Raw genomic sequence first — 16,452 nt, 5'->3', positions numbered from 1 at the left:
TATCAAATATAGTTTTAGATTATCAAATACATTTCAGTATTGGATAAAGTAAATACAGAAAAAAAATTTAACCATGATTTAAATTGTTATGTGAACAAAACTTGACCCAGGTGGAAAAGTTATCACTCTCCAAACATAACATCTATAATCACATATAAACTTAGGCCACCTCTTCTTTGCCTATTTTTTTTTTTTTTCAAATTTAGCTACATTAGAAGGTTTATGAGCATGAACAACCTGTTTAACGTCGTGTCGCCACAGTATCTCAATCTGATTTATGTCCAGACTTTAAGTGTCACAGTCCAAACCCTTTGGTGTTGTTGCTGCTGTTGCTACAGTTTCAATCATTTAGAGGTGGACTTGTTGGTGCTTGTCAGATCATTTTCCGTCTGCATTTTTTAAATACACTTGAGATTATGGCAAGTCGTCCTGATCACGAAGAGGCAAAGCAGCCCCGGGTCACCACTACCGCCGCCATGTTTCACTGTCAGGTTATTTCTGAATTGCTGGGTTAGTTTTAAACTACACATTACTAGAAGCTAATTTTTCCACAAAAAAAGGTTCCACTTTTGTGTCATCACATTTTCATAATGCTCTTCGGAACATGTTGGACTGACCTTTGTTCTTTTGGTCAACAGTGTTTTTGACCCTGGAAAACAGATGCTTTTTTTTTTTTGCTTTCTTATTATTGAACCATGAACACCAGTGTAACTGAGGCAAGAGAGCTATGAAATGTTTTAGCAGATGAGTCGTCCATGCACTCTTGGAATAATTCTGGTAGACTATCCACTCCAGGAAATGTTCACCATTGTTCAATGTGCTCTTTTGTTTGTGGACAATAGCCATGACTGTGGTTTAGGGGACCGACCAAGCCTCATAGCTGCAGTGTGTAATTTTATAAAACATGTTTTTTTTACATATACTTTAAATGCTCACTGTATTGTGACAGTATAACATGAGATAGATAATCTGTGAAAAGATCAATCTTTTCTGCAGTCTCTCTGTGGTCCTACTGCCATCTGCAGAAATACACAACTTGGTCAAAAACAACCAATCAGAGCCAGGAGGAGTGTCATCACATGGTCAGTGATGCTTGTGTACACCATGTGAAGACCCTCCTCCTGGCTCTGATTGGTTGTTTATGACCGAGCTGTGTATTTCTGCAGATGGCAGTGCAGGGAGGAGGCAGAGGAGTTTGATTTTCTCACAGATTATCTGTCTCATACAGTACTGCCAGGACATAGTAATTGTTTTAATGAATATATAAATAAAATGTTTTTCATAAAAGCTACTTTTAAAAATGATTTTCTGACCATACTGTACAATTCCACATAGGGCATGGTTAGGTTTCATCTTAAATCAAACTGTATCGTATTTATTCAGGTCATGTTTACCTGAAATTATTTTATTTCTGAAACGCTTAAGTTTGACAAAAAAGGGAATGATGCAAGAAACTGGCAAAAAGGCAAATCATTTTTCAAAGCTCTGCAAACTTGTGCTTAAAACCTTGTCCTTATCCGTTTTTCTTTCCCTCCTTGTTTGCTTTCTCATCTATTCTCTTCATGACTCTCTGAGGAAAAGGTTGCCACACTGCGGAGGTAGATGCAGAGCGGGGGCAGAGGAGTTTTTCATTTGTTTGATTTTTATTTTTTAATCAGTTATTATGAAGGCTGCCTCTTTACCTTGGGCTTCCAGAATAATCACCCTCGCACATACACACTCGCTTTTGACGTCAAACACGAAGAACTAACCATCTCCCATAAGCTGGACCCGGTGTTCAGCAAATCGCATAATGAGCTGTGTTGATTCAGTCAAACTTTCTCTTACAAGGAACAAAGCAAAATATGAAAAAATATGTAAACAAAGCAATCACTCCAAACACGTCAGAGGCGGACCTGCATTCGCATCCCCAGGAGGGATGTTCAGTCACCTAGATGGAGAACTGAACAGAGTGTGTTTGGGATCTGGCTAATTGCTGATGTTCTCATGCAGAGAAAACATGAGAGAGATGCTAATAACCTCTTCCTTTCCGCCTCACATGTCCATCGACTGACCGAGCCGTAGTCATGGTAGCCGGGAGGAGAATACACACATATACATACACACAACTGCACGCACAAACCACCTGAGGCTTAAACGGATAAGCCTGGGCCGAATTTTCAAATTTAATTAGAATTTTGATACGATCAATTATCAGAGTCTTTACAATATATTTCCACCTCACTAAGCAAAACATAATGAATACCTTTCTTTATTTTTGAGTCAGAGCAAGCAGCAACGCAGAGGTATAAAAAGGAGGGGGGGGACTGCCCAATGTAGCAGTTGTGTCTGTGTTAGGCTTTAGCTCTCATGTTTACCCATGCAAACAGAATCAGGATCAAGACCCAAATCACGATGCAAAAAGTCCACCTTAAGCCTGGATTTTCATGTATGCACACTCCTGCATTCCTCCTCTTACATTCACCTGTGAACTCAAGCAGAAGCAGCGACTCTCACCTACACAGGCCACACAGCAATGCATACTAAAAAGACCAGGGGAGGAAGAGGGGCAAAGAGCACCGGGAGATGGAGTGAAGGATAGATGGATGAAGGTGGAGAGGCCAGCGACAGGGTTTCGTCGAGCTGGAGAGATCTGTAATGAGATCTCTGTGAGTCAGACAGGATGCTGCATGCATATCCTGCACGGATAAGAGACGGGCAGCAGAGAATGTATTAGAATACATTAGCCTAGCTGGCTAATAACAAAATCTGTGTCGATCTCATTAACATGAGGCAACATCTAGCGCAATGGCACACATCGATCACCCTAAAAAGTAACCGAGACGGTAATCGGGGTGGTGGGATTACTTTGGGCTGGCAACACTTTGCAGCTACCTAAGCAGTTTTCCCCTTCAGCATTAAATTAGAAGAGGTAAGCGCTGACCCGGAGTTGCTTTTAGCGCGTTAGCTTATATCAGAGAGTGAGTCACGAGCTTCACCGGGAGAAGCCGCGGCACAAATTTAAACATCAGAGCAGTCAACAAACCCTGGGCTATCTCTGTGGCGATATTTATTCATGTGGTTCGACACCCACGCACACACGTACACGCACACGCAGACGCACCAACTAAAGAGGCACATCTTCTGCGTATATAAAAACTGAAGCAGAAAAGCAAGTGTACAAAATGTATCCGGTACAGGACTGAAAAAAATATTGTAGTGATTCCATGTATCGTGTCATCTACTGTACAATAACAAAATCTAACTAGATCAATGCACCTCGTAGATCTGAAGCTCCAGTTCATATTTTTCATTTCATCCCAGTCAAAACATTGTCGTCACCTCCCGTTTTTGCAGTGCCGTTGGTGTGTTTCGAACACCAGCCGATCTTTATTCTGAAGCCTTCAAAAACATCTCTTGGTGTTTAAAATAGTCTAAATTTATTAAGATGGTGATATTGAGGCTTCTGTTTCCACAGATATTGTGACAAATCATCGGTTTGTGGCTTGGATTATCCACAAGTCAGCTATAGCAGATTGCAACCAGAAATCAGGTTTGCAGTGGGGTCAACAGGGCTGACCTTTGTTCTCTCATGGACTCGTAAACATCAAGGGTCAGAAAAAGGACCAACTAGCATCTCTGCAGACTCCACACATCCTGGACACAAATTCTTCCAAATTTTACCTTTAGATCTGCACCATAGAGCGCTATTTGCCTAAACCATCCATCACAGAGACAGTTTATTTCTCCAGGTTGTCTCTCTGCTGAACACAATGAATACCTTACAGCCTGAGTAGTCAGATGCTCTGCTGTGAAACTAAATAAGCATTATTGCATTGTCACAGCAATCTTTTTATTCTTCTTTTTATGTATATAAAAAATGGCTGAAAATACAATTACAGTCTGCTCTTTTATCCTTCTTCTATTTCCATTAAAGTTTATATATTCATACCTAATGTCTGTGCTGTGGGGACTTGCAAACCAAAAAAAATTTTTTTTTTTTTGTTTGTTTGTTCACAAACAGCCTTGGCTGATTAAAAATGTTCAATGAAATTTCCAACTATAAATTTTATCTTAATTTGATCAATTAGATCTAAACCTGGACAACTTCAAAGATCAATTAAAAGGTTTTGTTCTCTAAAGAAGGCATGGCCTGAAAACTATTAAAGTTGCTAAATATAGCCATCTCCCAGAGGGACGGCCTCTAAACCCTTTTTAAGCGTCGTGTTGACCGCTGTTTCTACCCTTTCAGCTTCAAACTGAAAACATAGCTCACCACAGCACCTGCTGCACATAGACGTCAGTGTTATTGGAGATCTATTGGTGTGCTTTCCAAAGCTCTGGAAATGGATTTCCTTTTTTTTCCTCACCTGGCACCCTCTAGGCTCTGTTGATCTGTAACAAGTAGACTTTCCTTGCTCACTGTTTAAAACGAGTAAGGAAGGTAGGTTTTAAAGCCTCACCTTGGAGATAAATGGGACTCCTTCTGACTCTTCCTCATGTAACTGTCTTCCCTGCACCACTTCCTTTCTGTTTCTAGCCTGCAACAGATCCATCTTTCCTCGTGGCAATCTGCTTCCACCTTTCCGACTCATTCCTTGCTTCTTTTTGAGTCATCCCGTTCTCCCCCCCTGCCTTCTCCCTCAGAGGCTCCGTTTTCCACTGTTTCTGTCTGCCTCTTCCTTGACCCAACTTCTCCTCCCCAGCTCCCTTTCCTTTAACCTTTTATGCTCTCCACTGCTCTCCTGGTGTGCACAGATGCCACTCTTTCTCTTTCTTGCAGCGTGTCTCTCCGTTTTGCTCCGTCAACATCCGACCCCATGCCTCCTCCCTCTCGCTCCTACCCCTTCTGCCTCTTCCTCTCTGTTTTACCCCCTCCTGCTTTTTTTCTATCTTCATCTTACATCTGCTGTTCTAACGCCAATCTTCTTCCCCTTTTGGTATGCTCCCCTTTAGAGTATTACGCCACATTATTTGGTCTGCTCCCCTTTTTTTTCATTATTCATCATTCTCGGATATCCCTCTATCTCTCTTTCTCTCTCCTGCATGGCGCATAATTACACATTCCCGTCTCAGCGGAGTTTACAAATTCACATTCCTTCTCCTCGTTAATATATTCATTCTGCATTATGTCATTATTACAGTTAATAGTTGAGGTGCATCCGTCGGAGGAGCCAGCGCTTTCGTAGGAAATCGAAATGCGTCATTCAGAATTTAGCAGCTGATTTCTCTGCTTTTTGAGAAAAATGTTGGCCGATTTTAGCCAATTCCAGTTTCTCTTTGGGAACCTAAATTTAAGCAAAGACTATTTGAGATATTTTTTTCGTTGTTCAGTTTTTTAGATTAATAGCAGAGATTATGTGGGAAAGGAAGGATTGAAAAACATTTACTTCACAGTGTAGACATTTTCACTGGTCTTCAGCGTCTTAAATTAGCAATTCTCTAGAAAAAGGATCTCCATTTTCTAGAGAATGGAGATTCTTACCTTGACTCGGTCAATGTTTTCCAGATCCAGCCTGTTTCAGGTTGAAACCTCAAAAGGATAAAGAACATTTTTGTTGCACCCTGTCCTGCCTTCTTGTTATCTGCTAAAGTAGCACTCTCTCACAGCCTGATTGAACTACAGACATGTCTGAACGTATAGAAAATATTTTCGCCTTTTAAATAGTTCCTCATTGTTCTCTTCTTCATCTGATTCCATTTTAAAAACCTCACTGATGCACAAAATAGCTACCACCAAGTAATTCTTCCTGCAGTAACGACATCCACACCAAAGTTTGTTTCTGTTATCGAAGCTGGTTGCATGTACACCAGGTGCATTTGGACATTTTTTTTTATAGTTTTAGGTTTCTGACTAGCCTGATGAAGCTCAGGGTTTTCTAGTTTAAAAGCCGCAAACTTTTTGGTTTGTCCCTCACAGGAAATATTTGGTATGGTCACATTAGAAGTATTCAAAGGGTTAAAAAAAAATTTAAATGACCTTCTATATTCATGGTGTTTTCTAATCAACTTCCCGTAAATGGGTGGAACTGAAGTAAATCAGAATTTTCTGTCGTTTTACCACCCAGCCTCTTATGTTTGTTGCATCCTTAATGTTCATTATTAATAAGGAGCCACCATTGTTCCATAGATAATTCATTGTCATGCATGGCAGCGGCATCCATGTGTTTGATTGTGCGTGCACAAGCTATGAGCGTCCATGTCCACCACAGCAGGCGACCAGATGCAGAAATCTTACAAAAGAGGAAGAATCTTTTTCTTTCCTTTCCTCATCTCTTGCTCTCTCTTCCCCCTCTATTTTTATCCGCTTTGCACCCCACGCTGCCACCATCGCCCTCCTTCAGTCTGTCTCACTCTCTCGGTGTCTATGTCCTTCGGTGTCTGCAGCCAGCTGTGTCTTCGGGCCATTAGAGCCGCCCACCCCAGCTCCTCCCCCAAGCCCCCGTTTCCATCCATTTTCCCCATCACTGATTCCCCCAGCAGACCTCTCTCCCTCCCCCCATCTCGCTCTGAATCCTCCACCACCCATCGCACTCCTCTGTCCCTCTGACCACCGGGGCTCCATTGTCACAGCAGCTGCTGATTGCAGCCTCACCTTCGGTCCAGCTCTTGCCACTGCACCAAATCAAACATCTGGGTGCGGATGCGCGTGTGAATTTACAAAGAGATTAAAGGAAATGTGCCACAAATCCACCGTCAAACACAGATTTCTTTCTCTATTTTTTTTTGTTTGTCAGAACACAGCATCTCCACATCGCGCTCTTGGAAGCTTCACACACCTCCATAAACTGTCAATTCCACACAGTCAGCATCCTTTCCGTTATGTTTATGTAAACATCTCATTGTGCTGCTCGCCTCTTGCGGCTGCCTTTCCGTTATGGAAAGTTATTGCACTGCATAATGTAGCACCATTTACTTTTCTGCGCAGCCACCCCAACGCACTCATCATAATAAAACCGTGATTGATCCAGTTCCTCGGTGGCTTACTGATGCTTAGATAATCTTGGGCTTTCAGACACAGCCAAGCAGAGCGAAGGCTGCCTTTCAGAAAATTGGCCGTTGCATATCCAGTGAATCTGTGTGGTCAGCAAGAGAGAGTCAAAGACGATCAAAATAAAAAAAGTTTAATAAGATCACACCATGCAACTATGGATCTTTAATGTTTGATAATTCAAGGGAATGGTTGTACCGTGCAGTAGTTTTAAGCCCCCCTCTTTTTTGTTTTCTACATTTCTTTCAAGAAGGAGTCAGACTTTCTCACAACCGTTCAAAGTTTTTGCTGGCCTTCTGAAGGTCTTTCACTTTTTTTCTTGGATTTGCTTTATCACACATTTTCTGACCCGTCCTTGTACCTCACAGTGGCAGCTCCCTGTGCAGTCTCTGCTTTTAAAAATAGGAATAGCGGACTAGTGGGACAAATTCAGCATAGACCTCACCCAGCAGGACTCACGGTCATTCTTCAGTGGACATGGGATGCCACATTGTTAGAGCTCTCTGGTTGGATTCCCTCTAAACACAAGGAAGGGATAAACTGATGCTAGTGCTAGCTGGGGACCATTTTGTTTCAGCTTTCACCACCAAAAGCAGCAACTCAGGCACCAAAACACTGGTGCTTACTCATCATAGTTTGTGTGCTGAGGGTGAGCTCACAGAGATCAACAACGAACCAAAAACATTGTGTTCAAAACTTCTGAGATAGCTTTGTTTTTAATCTGTCATATTGAATACCGAAGCGCTCCGTTGAAGTAATATGGCTTTAGCAGTGGTACTTGTTTAGTGGGAAAAAATATCTTAGTTAGTTGGTGCTTAAACTGTGTTATTGTTGGTATTTTTCGTAAATTCAGCAACATGACTTCAACTTGTGCTGAGAAGCAAATGCCCAATTTAAAATGTTTCTATTAAAATCTACTGATGTCTGCTTTTTTTCTTCAGATTACATAATTGACTACAAAACGCTTTCTAACTCCTCATGTTAAAATACATTTGCAATACAAGTTTACAAAGCACTAGTAAAGTTAATGTGATGTTTCATTTGTCTTCGTTTTCATTTTTTTTTATGCATGTGTCATCCGTTATCCACAATAGGGGGAAGCTCCCCCCTTCTCAGCTCATCTTTGTTGATGCTTTCTTGCATCTACACAACAGGTAACTTGAGTTACATCTTTTCTTACATTAAAAGTAGAGTCTCGAACATAGATGAAGCACCCAACTCTATACTTGGGGCTTAAATTATTAGCTCACACTTACTTCATCAGATAAAGTTGGATGCCCATTATTGACAAGAAATACCATGATGAGTGCCACAATTTCTTCTTACACCATTTTGTGCAACTAAATATTTAAAAATGTTTGCCCTCCAATTTTTCCTTCCTCATATTTTTTATGTAACTTGCTGTGGAAGTGTGCGTACTAGCCATGGTATGGCTTTAATCGGAAAACACACAAACCGGTTTCAATTTGTACCCAAAATGCTGGTCCATTGCATCATCTGCACTCCGATTTACCATCAGCTGGCACGCCCCTCTTCCTCCCAGCTCGCTTTCCCCTCATCTCCATTCTCCTCTGTCTGTCCTTCCTTGCATCCATCCATTAAGTCCACCCTATCGATTAGGTCATTCAATCACTGTAATTCAACCACACTTCTGCACTTGAATATGCAAATGAGCCCATGGGGGTTGCCGCTGTTGCTGTTCTCATGGAAACCTCTTATCCGACACTGAGACACGCTCTCACATTGGCCTCTTTTGGGCTGAGGAACGAGAGTCAAGGTGAACTGTGTGCATGCATAGATAAGTGTTGTGCTCATGTTAAACCGAAAGGAAAGCGGAGCTAAAATGACCTCACTGCAGCCCTGGGTGAGTGTTAACATTTGGGTGAGTGCGTCTGAAAAACAGAGGCAGAAATGCTGTACGTGTCAGCCGCCTGGCCGCATGCTCTTTGAAGACTCCCTCCCTCAAATCCCCCGCCTCGGTTGAAAGTCTTTCCCCGTCTCTCCGCCGCTTTCTATCTCTCCCTCTGGTCTCTCCATCGCTGCTCTGTCAGTGCAGCCGTCTAATCACACTGACAGGAGAGCAGCACTCTGTGTGGCTTCTGCCGCCGCACAAGCGCGGCAAGGCACACGGACATAAACACATGCAGAATTAATATATTCTCCGCATTTTCTTACTCTCAAGCTCGCACGTTACCGGACTGCAAAACATGAACAAACACGGCAAGATGCTTCCTCTCAAATCCGTTCATTCAGCCTGAAGCTCGTAAATGTCTGTCTTCCGCTTGTCTGTCTCTATATATAGGTTTTAAGGACAGTTTTGGGTCAACAGAACGTAAGTGTGAGGCCAAAATGCACAGTGATGTGATAATGAAGCAGAAATTGATCGACAAAAATACGAAAACCATCAGAGAAGCAACTACAATTAACTCCAACACTACACAATATATTTTTTGGTTTCCAGTTAATCTTTCAAATCAGCCTATCATCCCATTTACTTATTACAATGTTTTTATCGTGCACTGTAGACATTTTTATAGGTTAGTGTTAAAGTTCTCATTCAATTTTAAGTAATACATTGAAATTTAATAGTGCCTGCTGGGAAAAGCCAGCAAGAAGAGTAAACCTTTATTCCTTCTCTTCTTAATGTAACAATAAAAGCATCCAAGTTTTTAGCTAATAATTTAACTAATTAGCTTGCTAATTAGTCAGGGCATTTGCAAAATTGTCAAATCTGGAGTGGACTGTTTATTAAACAGATGGGCACTATATCTTTCATAGCTTGATGTGAATGTTTGGTCTGTGCCACCTTAAGAAAAGTGACGAGTGGCATCTTTTCTGAAGCCATTACTGTGTTTTTCACTATTAGACAAATTTCCAAACATTCAACTGGAGGAGCGGGTATTTTTCTCTCTCTAGCCATCATACTCAGCTGATCTGCAGAAACAGGAGGAGGGCTAGAGCTACATATATTTGCAGTCTATATAACCATGTATATAGCCAGAGAAACCCCTTCCCTATCTCTGGTCACTCATTAAAAGTCTTTATAACCAATAAAATGCTATGATGCATAAATGTATTGGGCTCTTAAAGGTCTCACTTTTTAAAATTGTCATAAAACACCCAATGCCTACATGGATACTTTACCATGTTCACTAATCAGACACTAATCAATGTGTCCAGATGGTCAGAGTTGTAAGATGGGATTATATGGAGATTTAAATTAGTCAAACCCAACTATTAGATTTCCAAGACTTGAATGGACAACTGTGGTTAAAAGAGTTAATTGTCTGATTATGGAACAATGTCAGGGACAATTATCATACAAACTCAAGGTATAATTTCATAATTTCATTAACAAGTGAAAAGCAGTTATAACTAATGAAAAGAATGCCCCTCCCAGTATGTATTTAAGCATATTAATCATTAATTTGACCAAATACACAGCATTCCTGTCATGCAGCTTGAATGGAATAGAAATACCCTGCCCCATCTTGCATTTCACACATAAATCATTTCTAGTATTGCAAACATTTATATTGTGATGAAGATTGTGTTTGAAGATATTGCAGCACAATTCAATATCATCTGCATAAGTGCATCATACAGATGTTAACAAATGTATTGATCATCAGTCCAAACATGAGGCCACAAAACAAACAAAAACAAAAAAGAGTGGCTCCATACCAGAACCCTGTGGGACTATTTAACAAGGTAAAAGTATTGGAGATGGTCTGGTTTGTACAAGCACTGCAACTATGTTCAAAAGATTAAGTATAAACTGAAATCGCTGCCAATTAATGCACATTTTTACTGTGGTGTGTATGAAAGGCATATAGGTAAGATCTACCAAAACAAGATATCATGCAGAAATATTTTTTTTATGTTTATCTTGCTTTCTGTTACTTTTAATTTTTAAGATTCAGAAGAATCACTTTTGAGTCAGTTGTAAAATGTAATGAATCAAATATGACAATTCATCAGAAGTAACCTTTTCGAACGTATCCACACACGGGCAAGATTGGAATCAGTTCTGTTCTCTGATCAATGGAAAGCTTCAGTTGCCATCAACACCGGATGAATTTTTAATGCAACTCATATAGGGAATCTTAGCCGTAATAAGTAATATTTGATGATCCATTTGGGGTAAAGGTATTCATCTGACTGTGGCGTGGAAGAAAAAAATGACACTTCAATTTGGCAAATAAAAAAAAGAAGGAAGCATTTTTTCTCACCTGCGCAAAAAAAAAAAATCCAACAAATGTCTCCCACAGTGGTTCTATTTGAACTCAATTTTGGGAGAAAGTGGAAAGCCTGGAGGGCATAAGTGAGCGTGCACATGCTCGTGCGTGTGTGCATGCATGTGTGTACACAGCACTAGGCAAATGAGCTTGTCAGTATGCAGCTCAGGCCTCTCTCTGGTGGCAGGCAGATGACAGTGCAGTGATTGGGCTGATTTCACCGAGGACGTGAGGGGAAATCTGAAGGCCGCCTCGGGGCTCAGGTGCTTATCATCTCCACACACAGGCTCCCGCACAGGTTTGGATGCACGTGCGTACACACAGATACGTATGTATGTACATATGCACAGCAAACTTTGCGACTGATTGTCAGTGCAAACAAGTGCACAGACACACACATTAAAGTCCAGACAGCAAACATTCATCAGACATTTATTGTGAATGTTGGAAGAGTGACCACCCAAAGTAAACCACATATACTCAGGAAAGTGTGTTTTACAGTTCAGGGAATGTGGCTGTTAACCTAATGCCCTTTTCATACATCTATTTAGGTGCTTCTTTCTTGCTTCCGGAATCTAGAGTATTCTACAAAATGTTCAAAATATGTCTCCAATAAGACAGATTCATAAAAATATAGATGTAAACAATGTATAAATAGGGAATCTTTTCAAAAGCAGCTACTTGTCCTCTTGGCAAAGTTGAAGTCATTTCAAGACCTCTCTGGATGTCCAGCATCATAACGTGACTTAACGTTCATCGGTTAACATTCATCTGAAAGTATTTCTTCATTTGAAGTTTTCAAGGCCTAGATGAAGTTGTGTTTTGCCATTATTTATCAGTAGATGTTCAACTATGGTGCAAAATTTTATCTCAAGATAACTTCAATAAATATTTTTTACTCTTTCGTAAAATGACCGAGGAAGTTAACAGTTAACCCCAGAGCCACCCTCCCAGTAACACTCTGTCCTAATGCCTGGCTTTGCATAGTTCGTCTCCAGAAGCCATTTGGTTCCTGGACCTTGCCTAAGCCAAGACAGTAATGCAGTTATCTTCTAGTTCCAGGAGTTACAGCTGTTTGTAGTAGATTACCTGAGATGGCTCTTCAGGGACTGAAGTAGCCTAGAAGAAAACATGACTGACAAATGACAGGAGATAAATTGAGCATAAAGAGGCTGTGAGAAGCCTCTGATCTCTCGACGTTGCTGTCAGACAGAGAGGGAGACTGAGATTTAGGGCAAACGGTCTTCACTCTGGATGTCTGTTGATGTACCTGTCTTGTGTCCATCTTTCTGTCCGTTTATTTCTATAAGCTGCCTTTGTCAGCTCTGCCACATCTGTCTCCATCAGGACATACCTTTAATTATACATTTAACATTCAGTCTTCTCACCCCTTCTTTGGCTCTTATCTTTTTCTCATCAGATCCTCTCATCCCTCTTGCCATGCCTCGCATGCTCATTCAGCGCTCCCTGGGTCAACCGCTGACTGTATTCCTTCTCGCTGCTTTCATCTCCGTCCTTCCCGTCTCTTCTTTCTGGGCTCGGTAGATATACAGCGAGAGGCCAGGGGACGGTGTGAGGAGGCGGAGGACTCTGGTGGGTGGAGATCACAGAGATGAGGCTGCGCACAGCGAAAGGATAGACAGATCCATTGATAAAGGCTGCAGAATGCCTGCTGCACACCCAGTCTCTCTCTCCCTCTCTCTCTTTCTCCAGATCTGTCTCTCTTTTCATTTCAAGACTAATGCTCCTGCAGCCTTCAAATGTCAGTTCAGTATGGGAACCTATTAGATGCTTAGCCAGAGCGCCTGACAGGTCTCTTCCTTCCTTCCTCACTCTCTTGCCTCCTCGCACACATCCACCACAGAGTGACGGTCTGAGCTGCAGTCATTCAGAGGCGGAAAGAAAGACGTGAGACAGACAGTGAGGGAGCATTACAGCCAAAGACTCCCATCTGCTTTAAGAACACCCACTTCAGCTCCTCTTTACTGTAGCTAAGTATAGCACATTTGCTAAACCACGCTGTTGTATTTAAAGCCATAGTCATCCATTATTAATGTTAACAATAGAGGCAATGACTATTCTTAAACAAAAAGCCAGAAAATAGGAACTTTTGTAAAACGTTAAAGAAACAGTGAGCAGAGTTACAGCAGGTAAAAGCAAATAAGAATGGTTATTCCTTACTTATGTAGAATAAAAGTAACATACCCTGCTATAACCTAGTGATCCTACCTGAAATTAACTGAAATATTACCCTCAGTAGCCTCAAGTTGTTTTCAGAAAGGATTGACAACTTTAAAGCGGGTGTAGCCTAAAAAAGGGTTAATTGGATTTTTAATCAAACATCAATAGTTTGAAAAACAGTTTGTTGTTGTCTGCGCCCTAGTTCACACGCAAACCGTGTTCTCATTAAAAGCTTTTAAAAAACAGTTTCAAAAGCATATTTTTTTAAAACTCTGTATGTGGAGTATATATGTGGATGTGTAACCTGATAAAAGCCAACCCCTTGTTCTACACTTTGCTTCGTACAGAGGGTCTGGACTCTCGGCTACTGAGAAATGATAGCTTGCTGGAGGCGCGGACTCTGTTGAAGTTTTAAATTTTACCCAATCTCTAAAGTTTGGTTGTGGTGTATGCAATGTGCCAGCTCCAGACTGAAGCCTGAAGCTTACAGGAAATTGCATGCACTGTAAACAATGGCCCTCCACTGCGAAGAGAGAAGTGCCAAGCCGAACAAGATGGCTGTTAATGTTAATTCAGTATTTGAAAGTGTGGCCACATGGACTTAATGTCTTTGTTCACTTCCTCCGCTGTCATTGCTAAAACTACAAGAAGACTGCCAGTGCACTCTGTTATCATTAAATTTAAACTGTTAGCTGAAGAGGATTTTTTTGTCTAAAATATCTTAAATCTCTAGAAAAGCCCTTCTTTAGCCACGCTCAAGATTTTCTCTCATATCAATGTGGTTAATTTGGACATTATTATTACTTACTTCAAACTGCATAGGTGATTCAGTATTTTTGATTAGAATCCCACAGTTTAGTAGATAAATTGAGACCATAGTCCATCAGTCCATTTACTTCTGAGATTGGGTTGCAAAGCTAACAGGTCCAGGAGGGAAACACAGACCATTGTCAGAGAAACATTCCAGCTCAGTTTGGAGGATCCCAAGCCATTCTCAGGTCAGACGGGGAACATAATCCACCAGGCATGTTCTAGGTCTCCCACTGGGATGCGCCAGATAAACCTCTAAATTAGTAAGGCATCCTGATCAGACGTCTTAACCTCCTCAACTGATTCCGTTCAATGCGGAGGAGCAGCAACGCTACGTACTTCTCGCTCCCCCACTGTGATGGAGCTCCTCACCCTTTTTCAATTGCTGACTTTAGTCACCCTATAGAGGAAGTTTTTTTTTATCCATAGTCTCATTCTTTCAGTCATGATCCATTTCTCATGACCAGAGAGAGAGTCTCAACATAGAAGGACCACTAAATATTTTCTCAGCTCTTTCTTCACTATGACAATAACATAGATGAGTCTATCAATCAGTCATCCTTTAACGTAAAGTATTAAATCTTTTTGATTTATTAATATAATCCCAATGCCAAGGTGAAGACTGGATGGCACAGAAGTTAAAATGGATGCCTTCATTACATTGACATGGCCATTCTGTTGCAGTGCATGCCGTTTTGGAATACAGGGAATAGCATCACATTCGTGTATCGGAATACCTCAGTCAAAGTCCAGCTATAAAGCCAATTGAGAATGTAGAATAAGATTTGAAGGTTGCTGTTCACAGGTGCTCTCCGTGCTATCTGATGGAGCTTGAGCTAGTTTGCAAAGCAAAATGAGCAACAAATTGCAGTGAAACGTAGTTCAACAAGGTGTCAATTCAGAGAGCTCGAAAATAAATGGTCAACAAACTTCTGATTTTTACTTCTAATAAATGATAATGTGCTATAATATGCAATAAACTCAGTTGTAAAACAGCAAAATGTAAAAACGTTCAAGGGATACAAACAGGTTTGCAAGTAACTATATGTGTAAACCTTTTAGGATCCGTGATTAACCTCAATTCATTCATTCATTCATTCATTCATTCATGGCTTTGCCAGAAATCTTCACACACTTTATGCTGATTAGGTTAGCTGCAAGCCTAGTTACTGAATATCTACAGATTGGAATAATCTTAATACTTCTTTCCACCAAGGCAACTTGGTGAAAACGCACAAATTTCAGCAACCCAAAATAGAGAGAGTGAGACAGGGAGACTGGCATGAAACAGGGGATTAGGGGCTTAGTTAGCCTGCATGAAATCCCCTTTTCCTCTCGCGCCCTACAAAGGGAAGAAGGCAATTGGTCACATTATGCAAAAAAGTAAAGGAGAGGGAGGGGGAAAAGGGAAAGATTGAGCAGAATTGCAAGGAAATCGCTGAATACTGTACTATTGTTTTCAAACATGTGACATCACATTGGTACATGTGATGTCACATTTATCAATACAAGTGTTTTGTTTTCTGCTTTCATTTTATATATATATATATATATATATATATATATATATATATATATATATATATATATATATATATATACACAGTGTTGTTGGTTTTAGACAGAAAATGGGGAGTAGAGAATGATGAAGGGGAGGAGTAAAAAGTGACATTGGCCTTGATACCCGCTATTGTCTCGCCTCCAGGACAGCCAGCCAACCAGGCGGCTCAGTCAGAGAGAGACGGAGTGAACCGGTGAGGGGAATGAAAGAGAGGGAGTTGCCATGGTAACTTCCTGGGAGATGTGAGCGCACTTGTTTATCTGGAGCGTGCGTGGTGGGCGCTCTCGTTGAGCTGATGTGTGCAAGTTTGTGCGGATGCAAGCGAGCACAGGCGTCCAGAAACACCGGTGGCGGCGGCGGACTGGCCCTTCCCACAGCTTCCTTCTCAAAGAAACGTGTGTCAACAAAGACAAACAACAAACCCATGACTGCGTAAAACAACTCTAGCCTACCCGCTCAAAGTTATCAAGGCAACGGGAGTGGACTAAGCTAATGGGCCGTGGTGTTAGCCGAGAGACGATAAAAAGGACAGAGAAAAAACAAACGAGGGGAAGGGAAAATGTAGCAGAAAAGAGAATAACAGGTGACAGCGACAGGGGGACGCGTATTGACTGGAAACCAGACGGGAAGGGGGGGGAAATAAAAGCCTACCTGGTTTTTAAATCCAAAAATAGCATATGAATGAGGTGACA

At 41.2% G+C, this 16,452-nt stretch overlaps 1 protein-coding gene across 2 annotated transcripts in view; it reads left to right on the top strand.

Annotated features, from left to right (window-relative positions):
* Window positions 1-16,452, top strand: part of rai1 (retinoic acid induced 1) — a 62,596-nt gene that overhangs the window by 9,471 nt on the left and 36,673 nt on the right. The gene's annotated exons all lie outside the window — the stretch shown is intronic.

The sequence above is a fragment of the Xiphophorus maculatus genome, chromosome 16 (genome assembly GCF_002775205.1).
Source record: "Xiphophorus maculatus strain JP 163 A chromosome 16, X_maculatus-5.0-male, whole genome shotgun sequence".
In the NCBI taxonomy this organism is placed as follows: domain Eukaryota; kingdom Metazoa; phylum Chordata; class Actinopteri; order Cyprinodontiformes; family Poeciliidae; genus Xiphophorus; species Xiphophorus maculatus.
This window is presented reverse-complemented; position numbering and strand designations above follow the sequence as displayed.